The sequence below is a fragment of the Nycticebus coucang genome, chromosome 2 (assembly GCF_027406575.1).
Source record: "Nycticebus coucang isolate mNycCou1 chromosome 2, mNycCou1.pri, whole genome shotgun sequence".
Lineage (NCBI taxonomy): Eukaryota > Metazoa > Chordata > Mammalia > Primates > Lorisidae > Nycticebus > Nycticebus coucang.
In genome coordinates, this window is record NC_069781.1 from 3,000,457 (window position 1) to 3,017,692 (window position 17,236).

General features: G+C 50.0%; 1 protein-coding gene and 1 pseudogene across 12 annotated transcripts in view; one reads left to right on the forward strand and one right to left on the reverse strand.

Annotated features, from left to right (window-relative positions):
* The window catches only part of VAV2 (vav guanine nucleotide exchange factor 2), a 272,198-nt gene that overhangs the window by 183,209 nt on the left and 71,753 nt on the right, over positions 1-17,236 (reverse strand). The window lies entirely within an intron of this gene.
* Positions 9,254-9,838, forward strand: LOC128563282 (transmembrane protein 126A-like; annotated as a pseudogene).

A 17,236-nucleotide genomic window follows, 5' to 3' on the forward strand; every position in this document is an offset into this window, starting at 1 on the left:
CCATGACAGGCCAGCACAGTGACCAGCCTGGCAGGCTGCCCACTCCCAGTACTGCTCTTGCATCTGCAGGGGTCTCCTCTTCCACTCCCTTATGTCCTTATAAGCACCTGGGATAAGTGGGCAGAACCCCTACTGACAGGTGAAGGAGCCCAAGGAGCTCCCCTGACCAAGTGGAGGCCCCTGCCCACAGTCCTGCTGGAGAGGCCTGGGCTGGGGCTCTCCTGCCCACCCAGCTGCCCCCAGCTCTCCAGAGCACCCGTACGGGGACCCCAAGCTCCCCACCTGCCTGGATGAGCCCCAGATGCAGCCTGTAGGGGAGGGCAAGGCTCCTGTCAGACCAGCCTCCAGGCCACCCGCCCCTGAAGAGTGACAGTGCCTGGGGACCCGGAACAGAGTGGCACAATAGCTGCACTTCTCTGCCCCTCATGCCCAGGCCACACTGAAGGGAAGACCCAGCCCAGTGAGCACCCCTGGTCGTGCAGGCCCCCAGCGAACAGTTTGGGCAAATGTGGAAGCCCCAAATGGTCAGACCGGGGCTCCACCCAGCTTGGATCTCCTTCAGCCACTCTGCAAGTCGGGTCTCCACTTGGGACACCACCCAGGAAGATAGAACTGGGTGAGAGGCCAGCGCCTAGCAAAGAGCTGGACGAGGTGGAGTGGCCTGCCCACTCCCAGTCCGGGACTCTGCTATAGGGGAAGCTGGTGACACACCCACGGCCACCTATACCACTTCAGCCTTGAAAGGGGACCTGAGGCCTGCTACAGCCCCTCTGAGGAAACAAACACAGAAATAAGGGACCATTACTCGAGGTCCAGCAACATCGGGTCCACAGAGACAGGATGTAGGACGGGCGCCAGGGCTGGGGGAGGGACAGAGCATAGGTCTGGGAAGACGGAAAGCTCTGGAGATGGACGGGGACAGTGGCACAGAAATGTGAATGCAACAATGCCACTGCACGTACCCTTAAACAGGGTCCAGACGGCAAACTACCACAATAAAGAAAAGCAGCCACGTAGGGCACTTCAGGGGCATCAGCTCTCCTGAACAAAGGCCGAGGGCCCTGGTTCTCCTTTTCACAAGGGGACGGGCGGGCTTTGCCTCACTGTGGGCAAGGTGAGGCCGACATCCCCAAGAACGCCAGGGTCAAATGAAGCCCGGATTCTACCCCAATTAGTATCATGCACTGAGCTGAGTGACCTGTTCCAAAGGGCGCCGTCCCACCAGCTGGCTTCAAGATACTTAACATTTAATTTCCAGACCCAGAGAGGCTGCCCTTAGTAAGATTAATTGTACTCACGCACAACTGAATGCCCCCTCTACAGAAACAAAAGTGCCACTCACCCCAATTAAAGGATGCTGGCCCGGGTGGGATGGCTAATCACTCCAGAGGAGGCACCATGAACAGCCGCAGAACAAAGCCCCAGCAGGCGCCTCCCTGCCAGGCACTGCGTGGGGGAAGACACAGGGGCCTCCCATCCCAGGGGAAATTGCACCCTCCCCCCACGTGAATCACACCCTCCCGCCACGTGCTCTTTGCTGAGGTCCAGGTCCTGGGTGGGGCAGGACAAGAAGGAGCCGGACTCTGAACCAAGAGGGATCTCAGCCATCCCCTCCATTTCGGCCCTCAATGTGGGACACGGAGGCCTAAGACGCAGAGCTGCCCTCTCTGGGGCTGGACACTGTGACCCTAGAAACACTGCCTGCCTCCCACGTCTTGGCCCTACTTCCTCATCCAAGAAATGAGAATGATGGGACCCCCAGAGGATGGGGAGCAGAGGAGAGGGCTTAGGGGCCTAGAACAGGTCTGTAGGTGTGCGAGAGCTGGTGTGACCTCTCCGGGTTACCCCTCGCCTGTCCAGACTGTGGCCTGGCACCTCCTGAGAGGGAAGATAAAGGTGGCTGGGCCTCATGGTGCTCTGTGGCAGTTTGCTCCCTTCTCTCCCCAGTGCCACCCTGAGACAGTCCCCAACCCACAGCTGAAAAACAAGAGATGCTCAGGGTGGCAGAGCGCTGGGTCTGGTGCCTGGTGGCAGGGCACGTGGCTTCTTCCCCTGGGGGTGGCACCCCCAGCTCCTGTACAAAAAAGCTAAGCCAGCTAGGCACATAAGCACCTGCTCCCCCAGTGACGGAGCGTGTCATGGAATATACGAGAAAACTCCCTTGGGCATTGGGCAAGGCACGGCTACTTGTTCATAAGATGTTTCACTGGAGAAAAACCTCTTTTTTCTTTCTTCCCTGTCCCCTGCTGAACCCGACTGGGCTTTGCTGATACGGTGGTGTTTTATTAATGTTTTGACTGCTAATATTGATACAAGGTTGGGGACTCCATAGGAATATTAGTATTTCTCATGAATAATACATGACCCCAAAGAGCCACTCCTGCTCCTCCCACAACCCCACGAAGTATTACCTCTGAAGGGGAAGAGACTCATCCTGCCTAAGATGGAGATGAAATAATGAACAGCATCTGTACAGGATCCTGGAAGCTGCAGAGCCCGAGTGCAGGACAGTCACCCTCCAGGGACTGGGGAGGTGCCCAGGCAGGCATGGCACCCAGAGAGTGGGCGGCAAGGACCCAGCCAGCCTGGCATGTGTGCAGGGCACAGAACCCTGCATACAGGCCTGGACCTGGGGAGGGGATGATGGAACCCACCTCCCTCAGGCCATAAGGAATCTAGGAGGAAATGGTGCCTTGAGCCTGGAGTGGGCACAGACTCCAGTCCCCCAGGCCCTGACCAGAGCCCTTCCCTTCAGAAGAAGCAGGGAAGCCACCCCATTGAGGGAAGGAACGGGAGAACTGTGGACAGCCAACGGGGTGCCACACTCCCCAGCTGTGGCAAAGACCACCAGTAGTGAATTTTTGATGGCTCAAAGCAGCTAGCTAGAACCAGCATTCCCCACCCTCTCTTGTGATAAGGCCTGGCTTCAGACAATATTCTGGACTCTGGGCAAGAAAGAAAGGGGAGCCAGGAAGGGTTGAGCTCTTAAAAGAAAAGAGCTACCTCCCCAACTTCTTTCCTGCCATATGGAACGCCGATGAAATGGCAGGAGCCAAGCAGCCATCCCACAGCATGAGGTGGAAACTATTCACTGGGGAAGGCAGAGCCAGGGGATGTGGCTGCCTGGACATGAGTGGCAGGGAGAAGCATCATCTTACAGGGCGGCTTTCCCGTGGGGGTCTCCTGTCTTACAGCCAAGCTCATCTTACCATCAGCCACCCATCCTCCCAAGGCAGCAAGGACCTGCTATCTTTATTCCCAAGAAACAAAGAAGTTCAAATGAAATAGGGAAATTTTAAAGTAAAAAACAAAAAAGAGCCATTTCTCTCTGAGATTCTTATGAGAACCAGCTTGCTCAAATAAGCTCCCCAGGTAAAGGCTGACTGGGACAGAGGACTCCTGAGAATTGGGGCAGGGAGGCCGTCAGGGCCGGGCACCCACACGACCCTCAGGGGGCACATCTCCAGCTCTGAGCACCGTACACCCACTCACTCTCAATTCCTCCTCTTGACTGGCCTCCTCTGTCCACCTATGGCTGAGTGGCCTTCCTGCCTGGCCTCCCTGACTCATTCCCAGCCCAAGTCCCCAGGAGAAGTTGCAGCTTGGCTTTGTGCATGGTGCTGAGCCAGGGCACGGGTCAAGGGCACATGGGTCTCAGGAGTGGTCTGCCCTAAATCTAGTGCCCACCTGGCCCAAGCAGCTACAGCCACAGTGGGGCAGGAATGGAGAGGATCTGACCCTGAACCCAAGGCCAGAAATCAGGAGTCCCAGACCCCACAGCCACAGCCAGCACCAACCTGCCCTGGAGCCTGATGCCTGCGTTGGGGCATGGAGCCACTGCCCCCACTAGCCTCAGTTTCCCCACTGTGGGTGGAGGGTGCCGTGTAATCCCTAACAGCCCCGCCAGTGCTGATGCTGCTGATTCTCGAGACAGAAACGAAGAGAGACAGAGAAGTGAAGCTCACCCCGTGGGGGTGAGCACAGGCAGTCTGCAGAGGGTTCCCAGCCCCCACTTCCTGCTCTTGACTGGAACTGGGTGTCAGTGCCCCGTGGAGACCAGCACCCTGTGGCTGGATGGGGGAGGCTGGATGTCCCATCTCAGAAGCTACTACACACAGAATGCAGATCGGGCTTAGCTTCAGCAATTAAAATACGCCCTCTGATGTGTTACTTTAAGCATTTCACATTGTATATTGAAGCAGTCCCCTGAACCCCATAAATGCATCAATGTACAAAGTTATGATTTAATAAAAAAAATTTTTTTTAAATCTTCGTCTAAGTTCTTTGATTTAACGGTGAATCAGGAGCAGACAGGAACAGCAGCTCCTGCCCTTGTGGAAGCTGCCCGGGCTCTTCGGTGACTTCATCTGCGGGGAGCTCTGAAACCCACCCCAGAATCACAACCTGATGACATCAGACAGACTTCAAGGTGACCCACAGAGTGATGGTGAGAGGCTGCAGCTCCCAGGAACACCTTCCTCCCTCGCTATGAAGGACGGGGTTCTGCGGGTGGTGAAGGGCCACAGCCCTAATGCACTGTTGTGGACCCAGCAGCCTGCACAGCCCCAGGATGGCTCAAGTGCCAAGAGCACCACACCGATACGGCACCCTGCTCAGGAAGGAGGAAGATTGTGCCCCTCTGCTGCAGGGGCATCTACTGCCCATCGGAGGCTGCGTGGGCCGAGACCTCTAGGCTGCCCCACCCACACAGAAGCAGTGGCTGTCAAAGCCCAAAGTCCAGCATGAGCACACCAGGGGCTGCGGACGTGCAGGGCTCTAGCCTCTCCCAGCAGAGGATAGAGGAGTCAGGCCCCGATGAGCTGGGATGCACCAGCCACACCAGGCCTGGACCTGCACAGCTGACCCAAAAGAGCCCCTGAGCTCTGTCAGCGAAGGCTGGTGGCAGGAAAGGCATCATCCCTCCAGGTGGCCAGCGGACCATCCTAAACGTGGGAACAAAGTGCCCTCCAAGGCAGAATGTGCTTCTCTGCCCTGAGCCCAGAGGAGAGGTCCTCAGCACCACCAAGGCCTCCCTGCAGGGACCACAAGCTCCTCTAAGAACCTAGGAAGGCTGTGGGCTGCTCCCTAGAACACAGTACACCCTAGGAGGCCCCAGAAGCTGGTGCCAGTCTGGATCCTCAGGAAAAGGAGTCCTGCCCCTCTTGGGGCCCCAGAGGAGAAACAATTCCCTGTCCCCACGGGGCCTGCAGTGACACCAGCACAGTCTCTGCTACTCTCTCACCTGCACTGGACCAGGCAAAGATGAGAAGACAAGGCTGAGAACATAAAGTCACACCATCAGCCTCAAACAGAGCAGGGAGGAGGGGGTCAAGAGATGGTGTGGAGACAAGGGCTGAAAAAAGAGGGTTCAGCTCAGTACAGAAGACAGGTGGCCGCAGAAGAGTGGGGAACTCCAGCACAACAAGGGGAGGGAGGCAGAGGAGGCATCCTCCACGCAGAGGAATAAACAGAGACTCGGCATCAATGAACCAAGAGCCAGGGCTACACACAGACACAGGGCTCCAAAGTTGACCTCAGAAGAATAAACACAGCCAGATGGGCAGCCCTGGGCGGCGGCCTGGCGAGGGCTGGGGGGCAGAAGACCACTGCTCCTTTCAAGACCGTCCATGTAAAACTGATTTTCTTTTGCCACATGCAAATGTAATTTACTTTGGCAAAAAAAATAAATAAAAATAAAAATGAATGATCTCAACGTCCATCAACAGACAGGTGGATAAACAAGTTACGGTAGGTCCACACGTTGGAATGAGGCCTGGCGGGAGCTCACACTGGTAATCCTGGCATTTTGGGAAAGCGAGGCAGGAGAATCACTTGAGACCAGCCTGAGCAAGAGCAAGACCCCATCTCTTCCCAAAATAGAAAATCTAGCCAGGCACAGTGGCAAGCACCTATAGTCCCAGCTACTCAGGAGGCTGAGACAGGAGGATCCCTTAAGCCCAGGAACGCGAGACTGCTATGAGCTGTGACCATGCTATCAGACTCTGGCCTGGGTAACAGAGTGAGACCCTGTCTTAAAAAAAACAAAACAGAGGCTCGGCACCCGTGGCTCAGTGAGTAGGGTGCCGGCCATATACACTGAAGCTGGCGGGTTCAAGCCCAGCCCCGGCCAGCTAAACAACAATGACAACTGCAACAAAAAAATAGCCGGGGGGAGGGAGGTTGGGGTTTCTCAGCGCCGATTCCGCGGGAAGGGCCCCGGGGCCTCACACTTGGAGTCGTGGGAGCTGCGGGTCTTACCCAGAGAGACGCTGCACGTGGAGCCCGAGCCAAAGCTAAACATCCTCTAAATCGTTAAACCTGCAGACACTGAGATTTGTGTACAAGTTTGTCTGTGACTTGAAGACTCTTTTTGGATACAGTGCAGCAGAGCTGAACCGATTGGTCACAGAATGTGAACAGAAGAAACTGGTACAGACACAACTCCATGGGGTTGCCCAACCAGTCACAGCAGTAGCCCTGGCTGCTGCTTCTCTGCAAACAGAAAAGGACAATTGAGCCCCAGGACCTTCTGGAACTTCAAGGTCTTTCTTAAATATTTAGAGCAAATATGGCTCTCACCTTTATTACTGAATTTAAATCTTCTTTTATTTCTAGACTGTACAATCTGATGCATGATTTTTTTTTATAAATATTTCATACTCTTGTGAATTTGGATCTTTTTACTTTGAGCATATATTTTAGAATACGTGTGTGTTAAAGGATCGCCACAGTGTCTGCAGCTTGAAGGCAGGTGCCTTGTGGAATAGTTTGTTAACAGTCAGGAAAGCTAAACTGGTCAGTATTAATGTCTAGCCCTACCAAAAACAGCCAGTAGCATCTGAAAATGAAAAGTGAAGTACCTCCAGGAAACCGTCTGGTTTAATTATTTGTTAAAATATAACTGTTTCCCCTCTCTGCTGTTTTAGATGTTGCTTTACATAGAAGCAGAAAATTTCTCAGCTAAATCATGGGTGCCTGTTTTCATCTAATCAAGCAGAGTTAAAATGTTCATCTCTAATAAAATGATAATAATATTAATAAATTACTAAACTGAGAGTATCAGGTTATTAAAGTAATTTATATATTTGCAAGCAAAGAGTGATAAACGTTGACTAGCAAAAGAGCAGTGCTGAAGATGCTGGAGATGCAGGCTTAAATCTAGCTTAACTCAAGCCAGTTTTAAGGGTTTTCTGTATAGATTACCCATAATGTCAGACCAAGAATTAAATTATTTGGAGAAAGACATTTAGTTCTAATAAACCAGCTATTACAAATATTCTAAAATGGTCTCTGTTTTTCCTATCAGAGATTTAAAAAACTGAAAAGGTATAGCTCAGCCAGGAAATAAAAGTTTGGTCTAGTTTGCTATGGCTTCCTTTTTTTTATTTTTTATTAACCTATAGTGCTGGTTTATTATTCAAAGCAGTTTATATATTCCTATGTTTCTGAAAAAATGAAGACTTTAAATCAGTCACCAATATTTTCCTTTCAAAACATTAGTAGACTACTTGCAAATAGTCTTAAAAGGAAAATTTGACCTTACAGGCAATCTTCTCTTTAAAATAAAACTTTTTATTTTTTTTTTCCTTTTGGATATTATACATGTATATACAAAAATCTATGTACATGTCCAGTTGATCGTTTTATACATAGACACACACATATATACAAAGGCATAAAGATGTTCAGAAGGAAGATTCTTAAATAACTCATTTTAAAAATTCAAATTAAATCTTATATATATATATATGAAGTTCCTTAACATAAGCGAACGCTAAACAGATATGGCTAGAAATGTCTTTTCTTCGCCTTACTTTTTTTTTTTATTTTTGTTGTTTGTTTTAAGGTATTAAATGCAAATCGTGATATGAGAGATTGTCAAATAGCTTTTAATCATCCTCTGATGACAGAAGGTTGATTCCCAAATATTACTTTATGCATCTTCTCCGTCATCATTTCAAAGCCCCAGAACAGCTTTGTAAGAGCTTAGTTAAGCTTTTGAACAACTGGAGAAAAGGGCGGTGGTGACGTGCAGTCAGGCAAGGCAGCATTGTTAGCGACTGCTGCTGCCAATACTAAAAATAGTGGTTTGGAAGGAATCATAGAAGGCAGAGATCTTAGGGACAAGGAAGGCAGAAGAGCAAGGAGGGATCGCAAATCTCCTTTTCTGATAACTACATACTGTAATTGTAAAAGCAGTGCCATCAAAATACAAAATGTTCTCTCAGTTCATTTGTATGACTAAGTCCCTTGGAGATTCTGCAGTAGGTATTTCTAAAAAGAGTATTAATAGTACTTCCGTTTTTACTTTTTTATAAACATATAGAGAACATACAAACAATGTATTAGTATAATACAATTTGGGTGCTATGATTGCAAGAATATTTGAGTAAAATGACAATGTGAAATAATATGCAGAAGGTCTAGCTTCAGGTAATAGCTAGAAGGTTTTGCACCATCCTTGTGTAGCCTAGAGAATTGACAAGTCTCTTACAATTTAAAAAAAGAATAAAGCATCTCTTCTGGCAAATTATCAAGAGCTTAAGAATCTTAACTGAGATATAAAATGCTTTTGGGGAGACATGTTAAAATTTTAGCCAAGATCACAGACTTTATGTTTTAATATATGTGTGTGTGTGTGTGTGTAAGGCAAGGAACATATTTCTTTTACATCCTTAACATCAAAATATTATTTTTCTCCTCTAAGTATTTCCCAGATGCTTTTTTGGTGGGGTGGGGGGGAGAATAACCATGTTTTATTCACTTTTTTTTCCGTTGGCAGTTCCTGTTTTATTCATCATTCTAATTTGAACAGACGCAGTTCTCATACGTGACCACAGGCTTTTTTTCCCCCTTCTTCTCTTTCACCATCATTCTGTACACCATAACATAGGTAAAATAATGTAACTAATTTCTCCAATTGATTCAAGAAACTTTCATTGCTTTGTTTCAACTTATATATAAAATATTCTGTTGTCCCTATTGAGGTTATAGTTAGCAGAAAACCAGGTAGTTTTTCTTATAGTAAAAGATAACTTGTGGCCAGGAGCGGTGGCTTATGCCTATAATAAATACTAGCACTTTGGAAGGCCGAGATGGGTGATCTTTGAGGCCAGGAGTTCAAGACCAGCCTGGGATCAACCAAAGATGGCTGCGCCCAGGAGAGTTGGACAAAGGTTGCAGTGAACCTCGGGCGTAGCTGAGGAAAATCGGAGGTGGCCGCGGCTCCTGAGAGGAGAGCATAAGGCTCAAGATGGAAAATCATAAAACAGATGATACTAAGGAAAATGAAACACATTTCATTACCATAACGGGAAAAATTAACCAGCTTCCAGAAACAGAAAGGAATTTACTTGAACATGGATCAGTATATATCGGACTTAATGCTGCTCTTTGTGGCCTAGTATCTTTTTCGACACATGTTGAATGTGACAAAAGCTCGTATTGCCGCTGGCTTACCCATGGTAGTGCTTCCGTTTCTGACAACACATATAGCTTACAGAAGTTTGTAACTTTACCTTTGACGACAGGTGAACTAAACTGTGAAACCTGTACCGTAACCTGGAGTGGACTGACTGGTCTTGTTTTTGGTGGTCTGTATCCTATTTTTTTGGCTATACCAGTGAATGCTGGCCTTGTAGCCAGGTGTCAGTCAGCTATGCTACCAGAAAAAGGAAACATCTTAACATACTGGATTAGGATTTCTAAGCCTATCTTTAGGAAGATGTTATTTCCCATTTTGCTCCAGGCTCCAAGCCCAGCATACCTTGGATCTAGACAATATAAATGACTTAGAAAGTCCCTTCAATTACCTGAACCTGGCCTAGAAATTCACTAATTTTAAGCAAAAGTGTACACATACAAAAATAAAATGGCAAAAAAAAAAAAAAAAGACCAGCCTGGGCAAAATAGGACGACCCCCATCTCTACAGAAAATTTCAAAAATTAGCCAGGCATGGTAGCACATGCCTGTAGTCTGAGCTGTAGGCTGAGATAGGAGGATCATTTGAACTCAGGAGATGGAGGCTACGATGAGCTGTGGTGATGCCATTATACTCTAGCCCAGACAACAGAGCGAGACTGTCTCAAAAATAAAAAAAGTATTGTGAAAACAAATGTAATTCATGCTAGTAGTTCTTCGCTCTGTATTTATGAATAAATTTTTCATAGGCGAATTTACAGTATATTAAAAGAAAGAAAGTTCTAAGAGTATGGGTCATGTTTTGTACCACGTAAGGACAAGTAATGCAATGTTCACTTTGTTATCAAACTTTTTTTTCATGAGAGGTTTTTACTGAGCCAACTTTCGTATATACCTTGCTAGCCTGAATTCTGAAAAGTTTCTTGCTTGGTATTGGAAAATCAGATTAGGAAGAATTGCTGTGTGTGGTGGTCTTCACGTGGATCAACTGGTCACACTTATTTTCCTATCAACCTATGTCATTTAGAAAAAATTATTTTCTCCCAGGATTAATGGTGATACTCAAATATGGTATTTCTTGAAAGGATAATACCAGATATTTTTGGTAAGGTCTGCTATTTTCCATATCCATTATTTTATGCTACTGCCTTTAAAAAAAAAAAAAAAACTAGTGCATCTTTCAAATAGCACAAAAATGTTTTAAGATTCATATTTGCAAAATAAACATGTGACTAACTTAATGTCTTCAGATCTAAAAAAGCTGTAAAAATATTGATACTTCAATGTTTCACTTGCTGCCAGGAAAACAATATTCTCAATCTTTTGTAAAAGGGAGGAGGAATTTTGCATACATTTTTACTCTTTAAATAAAGACACTTATACTATCATTATAACAATTATGTATTTCTTTGTGATTTTTATTTTTTTTGTAATTTTACATAAAAGTTATTTTCTATTTTTACCCAGATAAAAAATATTTGTGCATAAAATGTAAAAATAGTAAAATGAGAAAAATAAAATTTTTTTATTATACAATAAAAAAATATATATATCTGGGTGTTGTGGCGGGTGCCTGTAGTCCCAGCTACTCGGGAGGCTGAGGCAAGAGAATCGCTTAAGCCCAAGAGTTGGAGGTTGCTGTGAGCTGTGATGCCACGGCACTCTAACCAGGGTGACATAGTGAGACTCTGTCTCAAAAACAAAACAAAACAGGAATGAAGCACTGACAAGCCGCCACCTGCGAGGTGGGACCAGCTGGACACACACGGCATGATTACATTTGCAGGAAAGAACAGAACAGGCAGATCCACAAAGACAGAATGTGGATTCGTGGTTGCCAGGGGCAGGGGGAGAGGAGTGAGTACTCGCTGGTAGGAGAATTTGGGGAGGTGATAAAAGGTTTTGAAAATAATAGTAGGTGCACAGCCTTGTGAATACACTAAAAACCACAAAACTGAACACTTGAAAAGGGTGGGCTCGGTGGCCTGTGAATTAAGTCTAAAGCTATTATTTAAGTCAGAGAGGGACCATCCGCCTTCTAGTTAGTGGCAAAAAGCCTTGAAAGGGCAGAATCGTCTGGTTCTGCACCTGCTCCACCAGCAGCCACACTCGAGTCCTTATAGAAGTCAGTGAAACTCTGAATGCAGCAATGGGACTGCCCCTCCTCCTGCAGTGTTGGCCATGAGCAACTTCCATCACCAACGTCAACCATGTAAAATGGTGTGATGCTCAGAGGACTCCCAGACGCTGCTGAGCGGTGAGCTGCCCAGATGCCGCTCAGCTCACACCAGCAATGTCTACATGGGATTCCAGGACCTTCCATCAGCTGTGGGTTCACTCTGGGTTTTTTTGTTTTTTTTTTTGTAGAGACAGAGTCTCACTTTATGGCCCTCGGTAGAGTGCCATGGCTTCACACGGCTCACAGCAATCTCCAACTCCTGGGCTTAAGTGATTCTCTTGCCTCAGCCTCCCGAGTAGCTGGGACTACAGGCGCCCGCCACAACGCCCGGCTATTTTTTGGTTGCAGTTTGGCCGGGGCCGGGTTTGAACCCGCCACCCTCGGTATATGGGGCCGGCACCTTACCGACTGAGCCACAGGCACCGCCCTTGTTTTTTTTTTTAATAGAGTTTCACTTTGTCATTCTCGTAGAGTGCCATGGCATCAGCCTAGCTCACAGCAACCTCAAACTCCTGGGCTCAAGTGATCCTCCCGCCTCAGCCTCCTGAGTAGCTGGGACAACACTCTGATAACTTTTTCCCTATTTTTAGTAGTGACGGGGGTCTCATTCTTGCTCAGGCTGATCTTGAACTCCTGAGCTCAACCAATCCACCCTCCTCAGCCACCAAGAGTGCTGGGACCACAGGTGGGAGCTGCCCCCCACCCAGGCTTGGTATGAGAGGAAGAGTCAGCATAATATGAACAGCATTTGCCTTTTTGGATTTGCTATTTAAAAACTCAAAAATGCAGCCATGACAAGTGTGAGCTTTGTGTGGACACTGGCAAGTGCTGGCCGCTGCGGGAGGTGGGAGGCAAGCTGGATGAAGCTCACAAATAAAGTGGGAAATCTTCACTCCCTGCCGTCAGCCCAAGGGGCACAGGTGTCCAGGCGGGTGCAGGGAAGGCCTAGTGGGGGAACTGGGGCTCACAGAGATGTGGGTTCAGACCCCTGCTCGGTGCCTCTTCAAGCACTGGCTGCCCCCAGACACCTGCCCCATTTCATGATCACGGGCAGCTCCACTCCACACACTTCCCTGCACATCACCTCGTATCCAGTGGCTGGGCTGGGGGTCACATCCCACACCCCTTCCTGTCTCCCCACCTAGAGCTGAGCCCTAGCGCCCTAGTGGCCAGAGTCCTGTGTCTCCTACCTCCACAGCAACAGAGGTCTCCTCTGGTGGGCAGAGGAGTGTGGCTCTGAGACCATGATGCCCACATCACATCTTCCAGATAGCTCTTCTCTGCCTTGCTCGGTAAAGGCCCAGTGTGGGGTTCTGAGTTGCCAGACCATGACCGCACAGACATGGCAACTAATGCTGACGGCAAAAAGGCCTCTGGAGTTAACTGGGCAAAGTACAAAAAGGTCCCCATCCTCAGGTTGCCAGAATGCCCCCCTCCAACTCCAGGAGTTGGCCCCATTTGCCGTTAAAACTCCTCGGTGGGGTGGGGGTGGGGGGGTGTGCCTGTGGCTCAAAAGAGCAGGGCGCTGCCCCATATGCCAGAGGTGGCGGGTTCAAACCCAGCCCCGGCCAGAAACTGCAAAAAAATACATAAATAAATAAAAGAGGAAAGTCTAAGAATATATTTGGGCAGCGCCTGAGGCTCAGTGGGTAGGGCACCGGCCCCATATACTGAGGGTGGTGGGTTCAAACCTGGCCCCGGCCAAACTGCAACAAAAAAACAGCCAGGCATTATGGCGGGCACCTGTCGTCCCAGCTACTTGGGAGGCTGAGGCAAGAGAATCGCTTAAGCCCAGGAGATGGAAGTTGCTGTGAGCTGTGACGCTATGGCACTCTACCGAGGGTGACAAAGTGAGACTCTGTCTCTATTAAAAAAAAAAAAATCTGCTCTGGGGGCAGGTGTGGTGGCTCATTCCTATAACCCCTGAAGGAAGAGGGTCCCTTGAGCTCAGGAGTTTGAGACCAAACTGAGTAAGAGCAGGACTCTATCTCTGCTAAAAATAGAAAAATTAGCTGGGTGTGGTGGCAGGCGCCTATAGTTGCAGCTACTCGGGGAGGCTAAGGTAGGAGAACCACCTGAGCCCAGGAGTTTGAGGTCCTGTGAGCTATGACACCACAGCACTCCAGCTTGGACAACAGAGTTGAGATTCTGTCCCAACAAAAAAACCTCCCTGTGGAAATGCCAAGCCCTACCATCTGCAGGAAATCTATAGACACAGCAGGGGCAGCCAGGCCACCGGGCAGCCCAGAGTGACCCAGCAGGGTCTGAGCACATGCTGCCGGACCTCACGGCACGTGCTTACGGCACCAAGCTCTTCCAAAGCACTTTGCCGGGCGCCCCATGGCCTGGAGGGACCAGGGCTCCTAAGCACAGAGGAGGAAACTGAGGCAGGGTGGCGCCACCAGGAGCCAGCGGAATGGCCAGAGAGCCAGAAGCCATGTCCAGCAGTCTTTCCAAAACACCACACCTTTTTAAATCCATTCAACAGATATTTAATATCACAGCCCAGTATACGTACATTTCATGGAAAAGAGCCACTCCTGACGCCTAGTAGTCACAGCAGGGTCCCTGTAGGGGGCATCTGTGACCTAACAGGCTGGATGATACACTTCTTGCCTAAAGGTCACATCAGATCATGTCCTCCCTGACCTTTGGCAAAGGGACATGGAGGCAGATTAAAGATGCTTCCAGAGAAGAGGCAGGGTCTGTGTCCTACCCCATCTGGCTGACCCAAGGCGGCTCTGATGGGTGAAGTCCATCAGAAGTGACCCAACCAGCTCGGGCCTCGCTATAGGGGACTAAAAGCTTCCCCAAGTGTCCGTAAAGTCCAGATACCTTCTCGTCCAAAAGACCACATCAGGAGATAGGCCCTGAGCTGCACAGGCACTGGAGCTGCCCTGGGGGTCTCCCCCCTGCACCTCCAGCACCACACCAACCACCTGGTACCTGGCAACTTTGCCTGGGTCCATCTGGGCCAAGCCATCCTGGGATGTTTCTCCATCATTCCTTCAACAGGCCACATCCACCTCTTAGTGCCCACAATCGGGGCAGTGTGGCACTGCCCTCCGAGGGGCTTGGTGTGCAGACCTGGTCTGTATCCCTCCCACTTGTCTCCACCATACTTCAGTGGTCACAACCTCAGGCCACTCTGCTGACCACTCAGAGCCGCAGCCACCTGTGAATCAGACCAGAACACCCCCAACCCTGCCCTCTGGGCAGGACCCAGGGAGATCAGACTCAAGGCTGGGCCCACCAGCTCCAGCCTGGCACAGCCAACTCGACCTTCCCAAGCCTCAGTTTCCTCATCTGCACAATGGGACAGAAACCACACAGACCAGGGCCTCAGCAGTGGACACACAGGCACCGTGGGGGCACAGCCCTCTGTCTGAATTGGACCAAACCTCTCCTGTTCACACACACCTGCGGCCCTGGGGCTAGCACATGCGGTCTCAGGACACTGGACAGCACTTGGTTGGGGGAGCATTCCTACCTGAAATGCCTCTGTTTTCCCTGAGCTCAAGCAGAGAAAATGTTCACCCTTGAACCTGCTACAACATCAGGGGCCAAGGTTGCTGGACTCCAGTGTCTGTGGGCAGAAGGCCATGGGTGCAGCTCCACGGAGAGGTAAGAGGGAGACGAGCATCTTCACAGAATGAAAAGGAGAGGGTGTTGGGGTTGAACAGTGTCCCCCCAGAAAAGAGTGCTAACCACAGGACCCCAGGGTCTTCCCGGAGTAATCAGGTTGAGGTGAGGGATAGGCCCTAATCTAACACGACCTTGTGAACAGGGGAAGTCTCGACACAGAGACAGACATGCACAAGGAAACAAAGACCCAGGGGAGCCCGGGTCAGAGCCTCCTGAGGGCCCCAGAAGGAGCCCAGGGCCACCTCCAGGCCCGTGGACAATGAATCTCAGTTGTTTAGGCATCAGATTTATGGTCCTTTGTGCCAGCAGCCCCACAGACTCCATGGAACATTCTCATGTCTGTGCAAGAGACAGGGCCTGGGGAGCCAGGGTGCTGGCAGTGGAGGGGCAGGCCCCTGTTTCTGGAACACACCAGCAGGGAGGACAACGGAGCAGCACAGGCCCACACAGCAGGCTCGACACAGCACACTTAGGGCATCAGTGCCAGGGTCAGCGCCAAACCAGGGTTCCCCCAGCCCGCCCTTCATCCCACTCCATCCTCAGGCCCCATCCTCTGGCCCCAGCCGGGGGTGCTCCCAGCTCAGGCCCCTGTGCCCACCCTGGTTGGGATCCACTCCCTCTCCCTGAGGGCCCTCCAGAGCCACCTGGGCCCCAGAACCCCAAGTTGGGCTCAAAGGACAGTGTTGAACTGACAATCCCGAGACAACTGTCACATACGCCCACATAGCAGGAGAGGTTTTGTTCCACTAAACCTCTCAGAAAACATGGGTGACTTGATCACAAATCCTTTCCAGGAGTCTTGGGACCAAGTCTCAGCCAGTGCTGGGCCTGGAGGCTCACAGAGGTCACTCAATGGACTTGAGCATTCATTTAGCACAGAGCCACTCCTGCTCCTGAGTGTCGCACTTCACAGGTGTGGACGGCTCAAAAATGCCTTTGAAAAGGCGGCGGATGGCAGCATCCGGACGAGGAAAACCCACGGTGGGCATCCTCCTGCCTGGGGGTCACGGAGACCCTGGGCTTGACGGCCACAGGAAGAGTGAAGAAACACACTTCACAAACTACGGATAGAAAGGAGCTGTTATTCGGGAACACGCCGTTTGTATAAGGTGTTTTTAAAGATGTAAATCAATTAGCAAATTAAATACTAGATTTAAGTAAATATTTGACCGTTTCATCTATCCCCAAAAGCCTACAAAATCATGTTGAATAGCCTTGTATGTGGCACCTCTTCCTACCTGGCTACGTTCTGTACCCCAAGTCATTACACAAATAAGCGACAGGTGGCCCAGCCCATGCCCGGCCCCGCCCCAGTGCCGGGCTGTCCTGTGGGGCCACATCCTAACAGCCGAGCTCTGCCACTCAGCTTTGTTCTTCTGAGCAACCCCCCTGGAGAGCTACAGAGCAAATGCTTTCTCTAGACACTCTAAGGCCTTAAAAAGGCAGAGAACAATCCCTAGTCTTCCCTTTCAAAACCTCAACGCCTCTAATGTACCAATAAAAGCAAGATCAATGCCTCATTTTCTGAGTTCGTGTCCTCGGGGGTCCTATGAAATTCAAACCAGGAAGCACCTGCAATCACTCCCAGACCTGGCTCAGTATTCAATCAGCCCCCCGTGCCGGGGGCAGCAAATGCACTTGCAGGAAGCCAGCCCACGAGCACAGGGGCCCAGAGCACACGCCGTCCCCAGCATGCGGTGCAGCCCTCCCGCTGGGGTCAGGCCGCAGACCTGCTGCCCATGGCAGGTCCTAATTCCCAGAACGCTCGCCTCCCTGCCTGCCACGGCAATCCACCCCCAAGGTCTGGTCATGCGTGGCATCCATTCCAGGAAAACTGTCTGCTTCCCAGCCCCACACTGTCGCCGTCCCCCACAGAGGAGGAACACGGTCACTGCTATTTCCAGGGAAGGACACAGGCAGGCTCCTTTACCTGCCTCAGGGCACACAGCTGTAGTCCAAGGCCAGGCAGATCCAGGGAGGTAAAATGCACC